General features: G+C 47.5%; 1 protein-coding gene across 6 annotated transcripts in view; it reads left to right on the top strand.

Moving 5' to 3' along the window:
• Nucleotides 1–13,329, top strand: part of ARHGEF12 (Rho guanine nucleotide exchange factor 12) — a 1,284,704-nt gene that overhangs the window by 757,671 nt on the left and 513,704 nt on the right. The window lies entirely within an intron of this gene.

Genomic DNA, 13,329 nt, shown 5'->3' with positions numbered 1-13,329 from the left:
CATGAGTGGTGGCGAAGATTTTTTATTTTCCTTTATCCACATGCTTGTGTGGGGTCATTTGTGAGTCCTCAAGGCTTCCAGTGCACAGGGCTGTTTCCCCTCAGTCATGTCGGTTATGTTTTAAATGTACCACATTCAACCTTACAGTGAAGTGCTGGAGGGGTACTTTGCAGCCCATTTTCACTTTTGTTTGGCAAACTACTTCATGCTTTTTTGTGGCGTTAGGATTGACTGACGGCACTGGACCATGTTTTTCATCTTTTTGCAATGCACTCTGTGCACTATGGTGTCTTACTGCATGATGTAATTCCTAGATTGACTTCTTGTTTGGCCATTTTCCTGCTCTGTCAGGTCTGGAAACTCCAAATAATGGCATACATTTTTGCATGTGCCAGTTTGGATTCTTGGTTAAGTGCCTTTGTGTGGTCACTCTAGTTAGTACTGGGTCTGTCTAGTCCTGTTAGGAACGATTTAGCTTGTGCTGCTTTACCTCTGTTGAGATCTTTGGAATTGCGCAACTGCTTCCTGTTTTTTAACTCGTACTGACTCTTGGAGGGATGTGTAGCCTTTTTGATTCAGTTGCCTTGCTAAGCTCATCTATTTTAGGGGCACTGATCAGTCCTTATGGCTATCCATGCAGGAAAACCCTATTCTCCATTTACACCGCACTCATGTGTCCAATACATTCTGGTTGCAGGGGTATTTCCCTTAGTGTTCATATTCTCATGTGCACATTTTCATTTTACCACCTGTTGCAGCTCATTTCGTTTAGCCCTCTCTCCTGAGCCTCCCCGTAGTACTCCTAGACTTACTGGGAGTTTTGTCATTTGCATTAAAGGTGAGTGAGATTTGTTTTAAATGTCGCTCACTTTCTGCATTTACTTTTGTTTTGGACCCTTCTTCCTGGGAACACTCTACCCTTTTTCTAAGGTTCCAGTGTGGGGAGACCCATCCTTTTATGTTTAGCTCTCATGCTAGCTTAAGGTGGCAGCACCTCCACCTTATCTGGTGTGCTGCCAGTGACCCTTAGGGTCCCTTCAGAATGGTATTTTGCGTACACTGGTAACTCATTGGACCAACCAATACAGGAGTACATCATCTCCATTTTATGACTTGTGCAGCACAAGCCATCTTACTCACAGGCAGTCTTTCTCCTGCCACGCCTTGACAATCTGGAACTCAATTTTGGTAGAGGCTTGAAATGCCCCCTCCTTCCTCCAGTTCCACAAAACACAACAATACCTGCCGGATGAATACAGATCTCTCTCTCTCCATATCCACCAACAATACTTCACTACTGTATAAAATGCCAAGCCCAATTCTGGCACCCTCCTGTTGTAAAGTGCTCTGCTGCTCTTAAGCCAGGTTTGCGCTATAAGCAATACAATAAAGAAAATTGAGTGCTGTGGAGCAAACTGTGTCCCCTTCTCTTTTTTTCTAAGTAGCAGTTTTTATGTTATTTTAAGTTGTCTTGTACCGCGCACTGTTACCATTGGCATAGCCTCCAGTTCCTCTTGTGGTTCGGTAAGAGTGGGTTGGGGAGGTTAGTGAGGGAAGAGGGGGGTAGGATAGAGATTGTGCTTTTCTGTTGGTGCTTGTAGAACCAGCAAGAACTGGCTCCTAGTGCAGTTCTGGTTTCATGTGTGCTACTTTTCAGACATACTCTGAACAGACTGATAGCAGTCATTACTTGTCTAACCTTTTTTCTGGATGCAATATCCTGGGCTTTCTTTTTAGCCGCGATAATGCATGTTAAAATGGATTTCTAGTCAATGCTTGCTCTCAGGTGTGTGTGTGTGTGTCTATCTGTGTCTGTGTCTCTGTCTCTGTCGGTGTCTCTGTCTATGTCTCTGTCTGTCTGTGTGTCTGCCTCAATGAGTCCACATAGTATGACGTACAATTAAATATATACAGTTGTCTAAACTCTGACACAAATATACACAGTTGCCAGGTAAAAGAATACATCAAATAAATTAGTGAGCAAAAGCAGGTAAATATATTATGTGCAGTCAAGGATGGAACCATACCACAAGACAACCTATTTTAAGAAGTCCAAACCCTAAAATGAATGGGGCCTCACAGGATCCACAATGTTTTTCTCCAGGATGGAGTCTCTGTAGGTACATTGAAAAGCTTGTGTTGCTGAAAATGTAAGAGATATACATGATTTACCAAAGGGGAAGTATGTGTTTTCCTTTCTTCCAGACCCAAAGGCTAGTAACAAATGTTATCCTATGGAGGACCGGGGGGACAGATGCACTGGGTTTACTTACCCCCTGACTCCAATGTTCCCACATGTCGATCGTCTGGAGTTCGCTGGGGCTCGTTCTTCCACTGTTTACAGGGTGCCCAGGAGTTGCGGGTTCAAGGATTCTTGCGGTCGGGTGCAGCTGGAAGATGCAACCTCTGTCGATAAAGAAATGCAAGAACCACGGTTGCAGGCCTCTTCAGGACACTTCACAGGTTGGAGGAAGGCGAGTTCCAGCGACTGTCTCTGCACACAGGCGATGACCGGCCATCCTTCTAGTCGCGGTGACGGAAGCTGCTCCATGACAGATGTCTCGATTCTGGGACGTGGAAATTCAAGGAGAAGGCGAAGTTCTGGACTCTAACGTGGAACAGCAACGCTTCTGGTGACGTAGCTCACGAGAAAGCTTGTTAGTCCACCAGGCAGTCCAAGGACAGTGCTGAAGGCTCAGAAAGGCAGGATCCTTGAAGGCGTTGAGACTAATTGACCCCACTAGTCCAAGGGCTGAAACACTGCTCAGGGCCTTTGGAGATCAGGCAGAGGAGCACGACTTCTCAGGCTGGCTACTGAAAGGGATACTGGGCCACTTCAGGAGTGGTCTTCCGATCTTCAGCATGCTGCTCTTCTTTGAGGGATTCTTTGCAACCATTTCTTATCATTGGAGCAGAGGTCCTCTTCGCATTCAAAATCTGAGCTGAAAGCAAGTCCAAGCCCACCAATGGTAAAGTTATGCACCATTCAAACAGGGTCACTCAAACAGGGACAACTACTGCTTTTGCATTTGCCTTTCACCTAGACGTTCCTTTGGGTTCCCTACAACAACCCTGACCTCCTGGCAATAGGAACCCAACCTTTGGTATAAGTCTGTACTACACTGCTTGGTAGTGTGTTGAGCAGCTAGGCCTATCTCAAGAGTGGTAAATGAGAGCTGTACGTGAGTTACACAGAGATTCACAGTGACAAGTATTCAAATAAACATTTACACACAAGGTTTCTTGATTAAACAATTATTAATTTATTTAAGTCAGAGTAAGCCGCCTTCAGAAGGGAGCAATATAAAGCAACACACAAATACACTTCATAAATACACACTTAGTCTTCTAAATCAGTAAGTACCCTTTTGAGATGGCCCACAGACACTACCTACACCCTCAGGTGACTTGAATAGTTTAGGGTGCTGGGGACATTATTATATCACTGTTGCATTTAGAGTCAGACTTAGGAGTAGGTCAAAGGAATAGGTTATTAGAGCACAAGAGATCACACAAATATTCTGAAGCAGGTAAGTACTTTTGGTAACCCCCAATGCAAAGTTAGTTATCCCCTTCCTGAGTGGAAGACACAACAATTAAGCTGAGGAGAAAAGAGTCAGAGAGCCAGGCTAGCCAATGTTAAGTTAGCAAAAGTCAAGGTGAACTGAATCACTTCTGCAGGTAAGTAAACTTCTTGCACAATGTTTTAGAAGTCTTTGTAGAATAAGAAGAAATCAAAGTAGGGCCACAATCTGATTAGGCTTGTGAGGTAAAGAAGCTGTCAGAAGCTCTACAGATGCAACCAAGACAAGTCTCCAACGAGGACAAGTGACGCTACACAACAAGAGGTAAGTTCTCTTAGACTGTACCGTACGTTTAGGTTGAAGAAAAAGTGGAGCAGGTGGCTTCTGTTCCTGTGCAGCTCCGCAGATCCTGGTGCTCCTGGGCCTCAGTCGCGGGTACAAGAAGGAGGACTTCTGGGGACTTCTGCACTGCAATGGGACGGTCACTGACTGCAACTGGCAATCTTCAAACAAGTGTCGCTTCAGTGTTTCTGCTCCTTGTGTCTACCCCAAACAGCAACATTGCGGTTTATGACTGTTGAGATGGGCTTTCCTTGCATCTGGGGTCCAGCACTCTGTTGAGGTGGCTCCGGCTCGGGCATTCCTCCTTCCTAGGAGTCTGGAGGGTCTTCCTGGAGCTTTTGGCCAAATTTAAAAGCAACACACACACACAATCTGGTGTTCCTCTCCCTGGCTATTCGGTTCCAGCAGCAACTGCAGTGGAATTTCAACCAGCTCGGAGAAGATGTCCAGGTGGCTTACTTTGAAGTTGATTGGTCCCACCAACTCAAAGGGCCTTGCGGGGCTCTTCTGTCGATACAAATTTGGAGTTTAAGCACAGCAGCAGGGCTTCACCGGGCAAACCAACGGTCCAGGAGTTACAGCAGGCATCCTCTTCAAGTTCTTCTTCGGATTCCTTCATCCAGTGGTCGACTCTGCCTTCCAAGCCAAAAAGCCTTGCCTTTTATGCAGGTTTCTCCCATTCATTACAGCCTAGCTGTCAGTCACCCAGCAGGGTGGCTGTCCTTGCCAGACACCCAGCTGGCCAATCACCTAAGAGTGCATTCTTGTCTCCTAGGAGACTAAGCACAGGGAGTTGCGGGCACCTCCCTCGCTTCCTGCACCCACCAGAGACTCTGGAGCCAGAGGCGGGCTTTACTCGTGAAGCCCGCCAAAGATCTAACGAACAAAGGGACCAAACCGGGTTTGGCACGCAGAGTAAATCTCAAGAACAACCTTTCCACAAAGAAATGGCCAAAAAAAGACCGGGCCATTTTGAGAAAAATGGCACCCTTGGGTGCTTTACTGCAGCTGTGAACGCAGCCCGCGGTTAAAAGTAAACCACTGCTACCAGCCATTCATTGAGGAAATGGTAACATAAAATGGTTACATGAGAAGCTAGACAAAGGGGATACTAGGTAACCCCTCCAGCACCATATTATAAGCTAGTGTGTGCTGGGTCTAGAAAGTTTCTGGGAAACAGTAGTTTATCCAAGTGAAGGTATTTAAACCTTGGGGAAATCTGAAAGACTTCCCTGTGTCACTGCACTGAAGGTGCTGTGTGACGCAATGCAAAAAGATGCCTATGGAGTTTGTCATACTCCACAACCAAAAGAAACAGAATTCAAAATCACATTAAAATACATGAGTGGGAAAAAGGTGTTCACTCTTTACAGGTTAAAAATGAAAGTCCTCAAAATCCAGCAGAGTTGCTCGGGGTCTCTAAAGTACAGAGGAATTAGCACATTTCTGAAAATTTTCCCGAACAAAGGTGCTGTTTGCAATGTTAAAAAGTATAAATGGAACGGACTATGGAGGGAGAATTAGCAAAAGGAAAATCTTTCCTAACCATGCACTTCAATGGACCATACACCCAAAAAGGCCTCTTTTGTGTTTTAAGTCCAGTTCACAATGGCCTGCCATTGGTTTGCCATCCTTTTACATTTGCAGGTGGAGGAGAACCCATTTTCTTCATGCACCTTTTTAGGCAACCCTGTGGGAGACTACACCAGCCTTGTCTTGGTAATAGATACCCAACTATTGGTATAGGTTTGTACTACACACGTTGGTAGAGTGACTGAGCAGCCAGACTTATCTCGAGAGCTGTAGAAATGTGAGCTGTAGAGATGCAACATAGAGGTTCACAAATGCAAGTAGTCAATTAACACTTATACTCAAGGTTCTCTCCCGCTTCCCCCCACCCCCCCTCTCTCCCCTCCTCTCCCCCCCTCTTCTCCCCCATCTCTCCCCCCCGGGGGGACTTTAATAGCTAGGACACACACACACACACCCCCCCGGGGACTTTGGACTTTAATAGCTAGGACACTGGGAACATTGACATATCACTTTTGATACTTAAATGTAATACTGAGTTGTGGAAAAGGTTAGAGAAGGAAAAAGGTTAACAAGTTCTCTGAAAAGTGCAGTGTTAAATGTGCCAATCCCCTTCACCTTAGAGACCCCCAGCAACTTTGCTGGATTTTGAAGACTTAATTTTTTTTACCTGTAGAGTCTGAGCCTTTTTTCCCCACTTTCTCATGTATTTTGAATGCGTTTACTCTTGTGTTTTCTTTGGTTATGGAGTTTCAGGCTCTCCCAAGGTTTAAATACCTTCTCTGGGATCAACTACTGTTTCCCAGAGAAAGTAAAGTGAAATTGACTTTACTAGTCTTTTCAAATTCCTAGACCCAGGACACCCTATCTTACAATAGTGCTGGAGGGGTTACCTATTATCCCCTGTAGCAGTCAAATGCTACCCTTTCCTCTTGAAATGGCTGGTGGCACTGTGTCATGATGCCTACCCCAGGAGCACCAGGCCAGGCCCAGCACCCTCGGGAGTAGGCATCATGCCCCCGGGTAAAAGCCCAGTGGCCCCTTATAGGGGCTCTTTGAACTCTGTCCTGGCGCCTTTGGCGCCAGGCTCATGTTGGACATCAGTCCTGGCGCCATAGGCGCCAGGCTCATAAAGGAAGGTGTTTTGTGCACTTACCTGATGCAGACCATGCTGCAAGATTCAGGCCTCCCTGAGACCTGAAAGGGACTATTTTTTCATTGGGACTATTTTGCCACTCGGGCGTGGCCAGGGAAGGATACTTACCTGGAACTGCTTTGGGGGCTATTTAAGCCACGCCCAGACAGTAGCTCACGCTTCGCGTTGTTCTGCATCCAAGCAGCTGAACGCTCACCGTGTCTGCTCCTGCATCTGGTCTCCAGCCACGCCCGCCTCGATCCTGGAAAACCTGTAAGGAAAGAAGAGAAGAGAAAGGTGAAAACCAAGAATTTTATCAAACTTCTTACCTGCATCCAGAACCTTCACGCCAGCGTTCCTGAGAAAAGACTTTCATTTAAAAGCACTGACTTGCTCGCTGCAGCGACGCGCTTCACTCACCTGTCCTCGGGAGTTCTTCTGGCTCCACCGCGACTGTCTGCACCGGTCACCACATCTCTGCGCATAGGGGAGAGAAGAAGAGACAAAAGGGAGCAGAAGGAACATATGAGGAAAGCCTAATTTTCCGCCATAACACTTACCGGTATTCTGTTGGTGGATCATTCATCATTTCGGGTCGGCGCCTCTTCGTTGGCAGGTACCACACCCCGGCCCCTATGGGGAAAGGACAAAAGACATTACTGGAGGAATATAAAGACATTAAGAGGGATCGCCCCCATCGCTACCTCACCTGAGTTTACCATCGGCAATTCAATTCCCCAACGCATCGCCTTCATTCTGCACCTGAAATGAAGGACAGATCACAGGTTAGGAAGGCAACAGAAAAGGAGGCTCAAAACTTGAACTTTTGTACTCTTCATACTTATGGCGTTCCGCTCAGAAAAGTCAAGTGGATTTTGCCAGCGCCATTCTGAAAACCAGTGAAGTAACTGACAAACACGCGCCCCTGCACCCGAAGCAGGATGGAGAGTTCATCCTTTCAAACCATAAGGTGAGCTTCAACCGGGGATTTCGGAGGAAGTTAGAGAAGAACGGAGGGGAGAAGGGGGGAGCAAGCACACTATTCTGCAGACTGTTAATCCCCTTTCTCATCTGCAGAAGGATATTCCTACGGGCCAGACAAGCAAGATTTGAGGGTCCTGTTCAGTCGGTGTTCCGAGTTCTGCGCATCACGCTCGAAGAGGCCACAGCAACCCAGACTAGACCAGCGCCTCCGTGGGAGTCAGGTGAGCGTTACACACTGGTTTTACAACAAACTACCCTGATTTTTCCTGACCGCGAACACCGGTTTTTCAAGATGGCGTCTGAGCTCCCTTTGTTTAAACAGGTCCCAGTCTTCTTTTTATTCGCCATTTCTTTTTGGAAATGTCCTTCTAAAGTTTGTTTGGTCACTTTGTTCCTACACCTTTGGTGGGCTTCAGGACTGAAGACGGCCTCTGGTGCCTGAGTGTCTGGGGTGGGCAGGAAGTGAAGGGGTAAGACCGAAACTCCCTGTGCTTGGTCTCCTAGGAGACCCAAATGCACTCTGGCATGATTGGCTGGCTGACTGTACGGCAAGGACAGCCACCCTGCTGGGTGAGTGACAGCTAGACTGGAATGAATGGGAGAGAACTGAATAAAAGGCGAGTCTCTTGGCTTGGAAGGCAGAGTCGACCACTGGAACGAAAGAACCAAAGACGAGCTTGAAGAGGACGGCTGCTGCAACTCCTGGACCGTTGGTTTGCCCAGTGAAGCCCTGCTGCAGGTCCAAATCGCCAAGTTCATCTCAACAGAGAAGCCCCCACAAGGATGACTACTCCCTTTGAGTTGGTGGGTCCAATCAACTCGACACTAAGCCACCTAGATACCATTCTCAGAGTTGGTTGTATTTTCCTCAGAGTGCTGCAGGAAACCGAATAACCCTGGAGAGGGACACCGGTTTGTGTGTTTGACTACAGCTACCGGAATTGAAGATTTGCCATTTGCCAGCTTTTTGACCAGTTCCAGTGCAGTGCAGGAGTCCCCGACGTCCTCCATCTTGTCCCCACGACTGAGGCTCAGGAACAGCGAGATCAGCAGGAACTGCCAGGAACCGAAGTCTTCAGCTGCATCTTTTTCTTCATTGTAAGGTACTGTGAAAACCCGACCGAGAGAACTTGCCTCTCACTGCGAAAGTGCTTGAAACTTTTTCAACTTGCAGGACGAGTCAGCTTGTGTCCCAACATATGATTCTTTCTTTTACGAACTACTTCAAAGAACTTTGGCAAAGACTTTTTCGTTTAACTACCAGAACTTCTTTATCCTATGCAAGACTTTAGCCCATTGACTTTGGCCTAACCTATTGCATTGGATTGAGAACTCAAGCTATTTGCACTGTCTAAGAACAACTGAAAGCTTCTTTTTATTAACCTATGCCTTTTTGCTCCTACAGTGTAAAGTACTGAAGTATATTTGTGCGTGAGATAGATTGCCTCCTTCTAGTGAATGTTTTATAACTGACTGTGAAATAAATTAACAAGTGTTTTACCAAGAAACCCTGAGTGTAAGAATTTATTTGAATACTTGTGATTGTAGACCTCTGTGTAACATCATTACAGCTCACATTCCCCTCTTGAGATGAACCTAGCTGCTCAGCAACGCTACCCAAACTGTGTAGTACAGACTTATACCAAAGTTTGGTTTGTTTGCTTACACCTGTAGTCCTAGTTGTGTGTAGTGGTCCCCAAGGGTACTGCATACAAACTTTGCCTAACAGTAAGTACTTACAATCCCACAATGAAGTATAGGTTAACCCTTGCCCAGCAATACAATTAAGTTATGTACCACCTGTGAGGGACAGATGAACACAGTCAATGGGCCAGAAGAGTCTGCAGGGAGCCAGGACAGCCAATGTAAATTGAACAAAGTATAGGGGAGCTGAAGCACTTCTTCATGTAGCACAAAAGTCTTGCACATTGTTATTTAGCGGGTTTGTAGAAATAAATCACTGAGGGGCCACAAGCTGTTAAACTTGTGAAAGTAAAGCTGCAAGCAACTGTTAAGCAGAATTGCATGCCGTGCCCTCCGGGAATACCACACACAATTAGGACTACAGGTGTAAGCAAAAACCAACCTTTGGTATAAGTCTGTACCACACAGTTTTTGGTAGCGAACTGAGCAGGCAGGCTTATCTCAAGAGTGAATGTGAGCAGTACAAGTAGTTGCACAGAAGACCTTCAATCACAATGGTTCAAGTAGACACTTGTACTCAAGGTTTCTTGGTAAAACACTTATTAATTTATTACACAATCCTTTAGGAGACTTTTCACTAGTAGAAGACAACTTAATATTATATACCAATACACTTCAATACAAAACTCTAAGATTTTGAGACAGTTTGAGCTCCCCTGAAGTAGGAGCAAAATGGCAGTTTAGCTGCATAGAAGTGAGCAAAAGGGACAAATGTAAGTAGAATATATCAGATATACTCATTAAACAGTGCAAATAGTTTCAATTCACCAGAGGAGTTAAATTCAAGTCAATAGGCCAGGCCAAAGTCAATGGGCTTGTGCTCTCGATAGGAAAGAGCAGTTCTCCAGCATTGGATCTTTCATGGATTCACATGCTTAGAATATTCCCCGTCGTCAGGCTGGGAATCCCTGGTACATTATATAGACCCTTTCCCGTAGGAAAACTTTTTCAACGCTTATGCGTCCTATCCACCTCGTTTTGTATCATGCGTTCCCGCGCCGCCAGGGCGTCATGATATAAATACAGGCCCCGCCCCCGCGCTCCCTCAGATTTCAACCGTCTTTTGAAGTAGTGGGATCCTCGTGTTTTACTACTAGTGAAAACTAGGTTGTTTTTGTCTGTTTCGCTTCGGCGAAGTTCAAATTCTGGAGAATTATGTCTGGAAAAGCGTTATTTCGCCCGTGTGCAACCTGTGGCCTCAAAAAGGTTTATGAAGGTGATGGCCACATGGACTTTATCTACTGTCTCCACCCGCACCACTTGGCGGATACATGTGAAATTTGTCAGGGTTTCTCCCAAAAAACCCTTAAGGACCGAAAAAGAAGGCTGGTCGACTGGCTTAATGACGGAGCAGGGGCCTACCCGGCTTCGGAAGTTGGCTCCACGGCCTCCCGGAGTAAGTCGGAACCTCCATCGAAGAAGGTACGGCCGGCTGAAATGCGCTCTGAGGACAAGCATAAGAGGAAACAGGATGGATCCTCCTCATCACATAAAAAGTCCTCCTCCTCATCATCTAAGACGGAGAGGCTAGCGCTGTCGAAATCCTCCTCAGGGGACCGTCCCAGGTCTTCCATGAGTCGGGAAGCCTCAGCCGGGAAGTCGGCATCCAAATCGACGACGAAGTCTAAGGGCTCGACGACGACGACGACTTGCTCGTCGACCTTGGTGTCATTGACGATGCCTATTACCGTTCAAGCAGCAGCAGTGGGGATTCCCCCGTCGACGGAGACTCAGTCCATGGCTTGGCTGACCGAGGTCTATGACCCGATCCCCCCGGAGGTCTTACTGCAGCCAGACACGGCCGGCTCGGCGGAAGGAGAGGGTGATCTGGTTCTGCAGCCATCGGATTTAGGCTTACGGCCTTCCACGTCGACTACGACGGCGACGAGTGCAAACGGGGGTGTGGTACCGATATTGTCCACGTTATTGACCCCCCAGACGGTTTTGTCTCTGGATGTGCTTAATACTCTTCAGAAGCTCCTGCAGCGGCTGGATACGCAGTTCCCTCAGCCCGGGACGTCATCGTCACTTTTGTCGGTACCTTCCGTCGACGAGCAAACTTTACGGCTCGATCGACGACGAAACACCCATCGGCTCCCCAGGCAGTAAAAGATCGTCCTCGAGCACAGGAGGAGGGTGAGTTGTCGGAGTCCGATTCTGTACTGGGTGACTCAGGGTCAGACATCTCCCTGTCACCTTCGAGCGACCCAACATGGAATTCGGATGTAGAGGTAGAGTCTACGAGGAGCCAGTCACAGCCATCTCCCCCGGATGATGTGGGAGCCTTCCATGCAATGATGGGGAAAGCTTGTTCCGAATTCGGCTTGATTCCGGAGGAGCAGAAGAAAGACTGTTTCCTTTTTGACCATATGGGTCAAAGGAGAAAATCGGATTTTGCCATCCCAATCCTGGACCACGTGTGGCAAGAAGGTCTCAAAACAATGCGCCATCCGTTCTCGGAGCCCGCCATAAAGGGACGGATCGAGAAAAAGTTTAAAGCTCCGGAGTCCACTCCAAAATGTCTAACATCACAGCCTCTGTCTGACTCGGTGGTGTCGGCGGCAGCGGCTAGGAAGGCCAGGGTCCAGCAAAAATGTTCAACGCCACCTGAAAGCGAGGCTAGTAGACAGGACGCCTTTGGAAAGAAGGTGCTCTCGGTCGGAGCGACGACAGTAAGAGCAGCCAATTCCTTAGCGATCGTGTCACGATATGATAGGGAAATGTGGCACAAATTAGCCCCTATCCTAGAACACCTGCCAGACGAACACCGAAAAGCAGCTATGTTACTGGTGCGGGATGGCGAAGAGGCCTCGAACCACGCTATCAATATCGCAGTTGACCTAGCAGAATCTGGGTTCAAACAAATCAACCATGGAGTAGTGCTTCGTCGGCAAGCGTGGCTCAAATGTACTACTTTCCGTCCTGAAGTACAGTACAAAGTTCTTGACATGCCATGCGAAGGGGAACACCTGTTTGGCGAAAAGGTTGATGAAGCGCTGAAAGGGATGAAAGAAGACACGGATACTGCTAGGTCCCTCGGCGCCCTTCAAAAGGGTAGAAATTTTCGTTCTTTTCACCCCTTCAGGGGTGCTTCTGGAAACTCCCGCTTTGGAGCCTCGAGGGACCGTGGATTCAACAGGCCCTCTTACTCTTCACAAGGGTTCAGACGAGCGTCCCAGTCGGCACGTAGAAGCAGGGATTATCAAGCCTCCAGACGGCGAGGCTCAGGTCTGTCGTCAACGAAGACCAAGCAAACCAGCAACCAATGACGGCCTTCGGAACGTCCTGGGGGGTCGAGTCTCTCATCACTTCGACCGATGGAAATGCATCACCACAGATCGATGGGTCCTAGACACGATTCGCATGGGTCATGCGCTGCAATTCAAAGACAAGCCTCCGCGTCTTCCTCCTTTATTCTCGACACAGCCCACCTCCGAATCCTACGACAAGAGGCGGCGCTTATGTTGCAAAAAGGGGCGGTAGAGAGAGTTCCTGTAGCACAGGAAGGACAACGAGTTTATTCCAGGTTCTTTGTTGTAAAAAAGCCAAACGGCAAATGGAGGCCCATTCTCGACCTGAGGGTACTCAACAAGTGACTAAAGAGCCTAAAATTCAAAATACTAAAGCTCCAAGAGGTTATCAGGTCGGTGCAACCCATGGATTATCTATCATCACTAGACCTTCAAGATGCTTATTTTCACATTCCAATACGCCCGCGACACAGGAGATATTTAAGATTAGTTGTCGGGAGAAAGCATTTTCAGTTCAAGGTCCTCCCGTTCGGGCTCAAGTCCTCCCCCAGGACGTTCACCAAGTGCTTGGCCCCTATAGCGGCCCATTTAAGGAAGGACGGTCATCATGTCTATCCATATCTAGACGACTGGCTGGTCAGAGGTTCATCCAAGGAACAAACACGAGACAGTCTACGAGCCACAATGTCCCTCTTACAGGAACTGGGCTTCGCAATAAACTTCAACAAGTCCTCCGAGGACCTTGGTCTTCCTAGGAGCGGAGTTTCATACACACACAAGCCTGGTGAGACCATCCAGCGAAAGAATTCAGAAACTTCAAAACAAGGCGTCGGAATGGAGAGGCGGTACCAAGGTCTCG

The sequence above is a fragment of the Ambystoma mexicanum genome, chromosome 9 (genome assembly GCF_040938575.1).
Source record: "Ambystoma mexicanum isolate Mex_15411 chromosome 9, UKY_AmexF1_1, whole genome shotgun sequence".
Classification (NCBI taxonomy): Eukaryota; Metazoa; Chordata; class Amphibia; order Caudata; family Ambystomatidae; genus Ambystoma; species Ambystoma mexicanum.
Note: the sequence above shows the minus strand (reverse complement) of the source record. Positions and strands in the feature narration are given on the sequence as shown.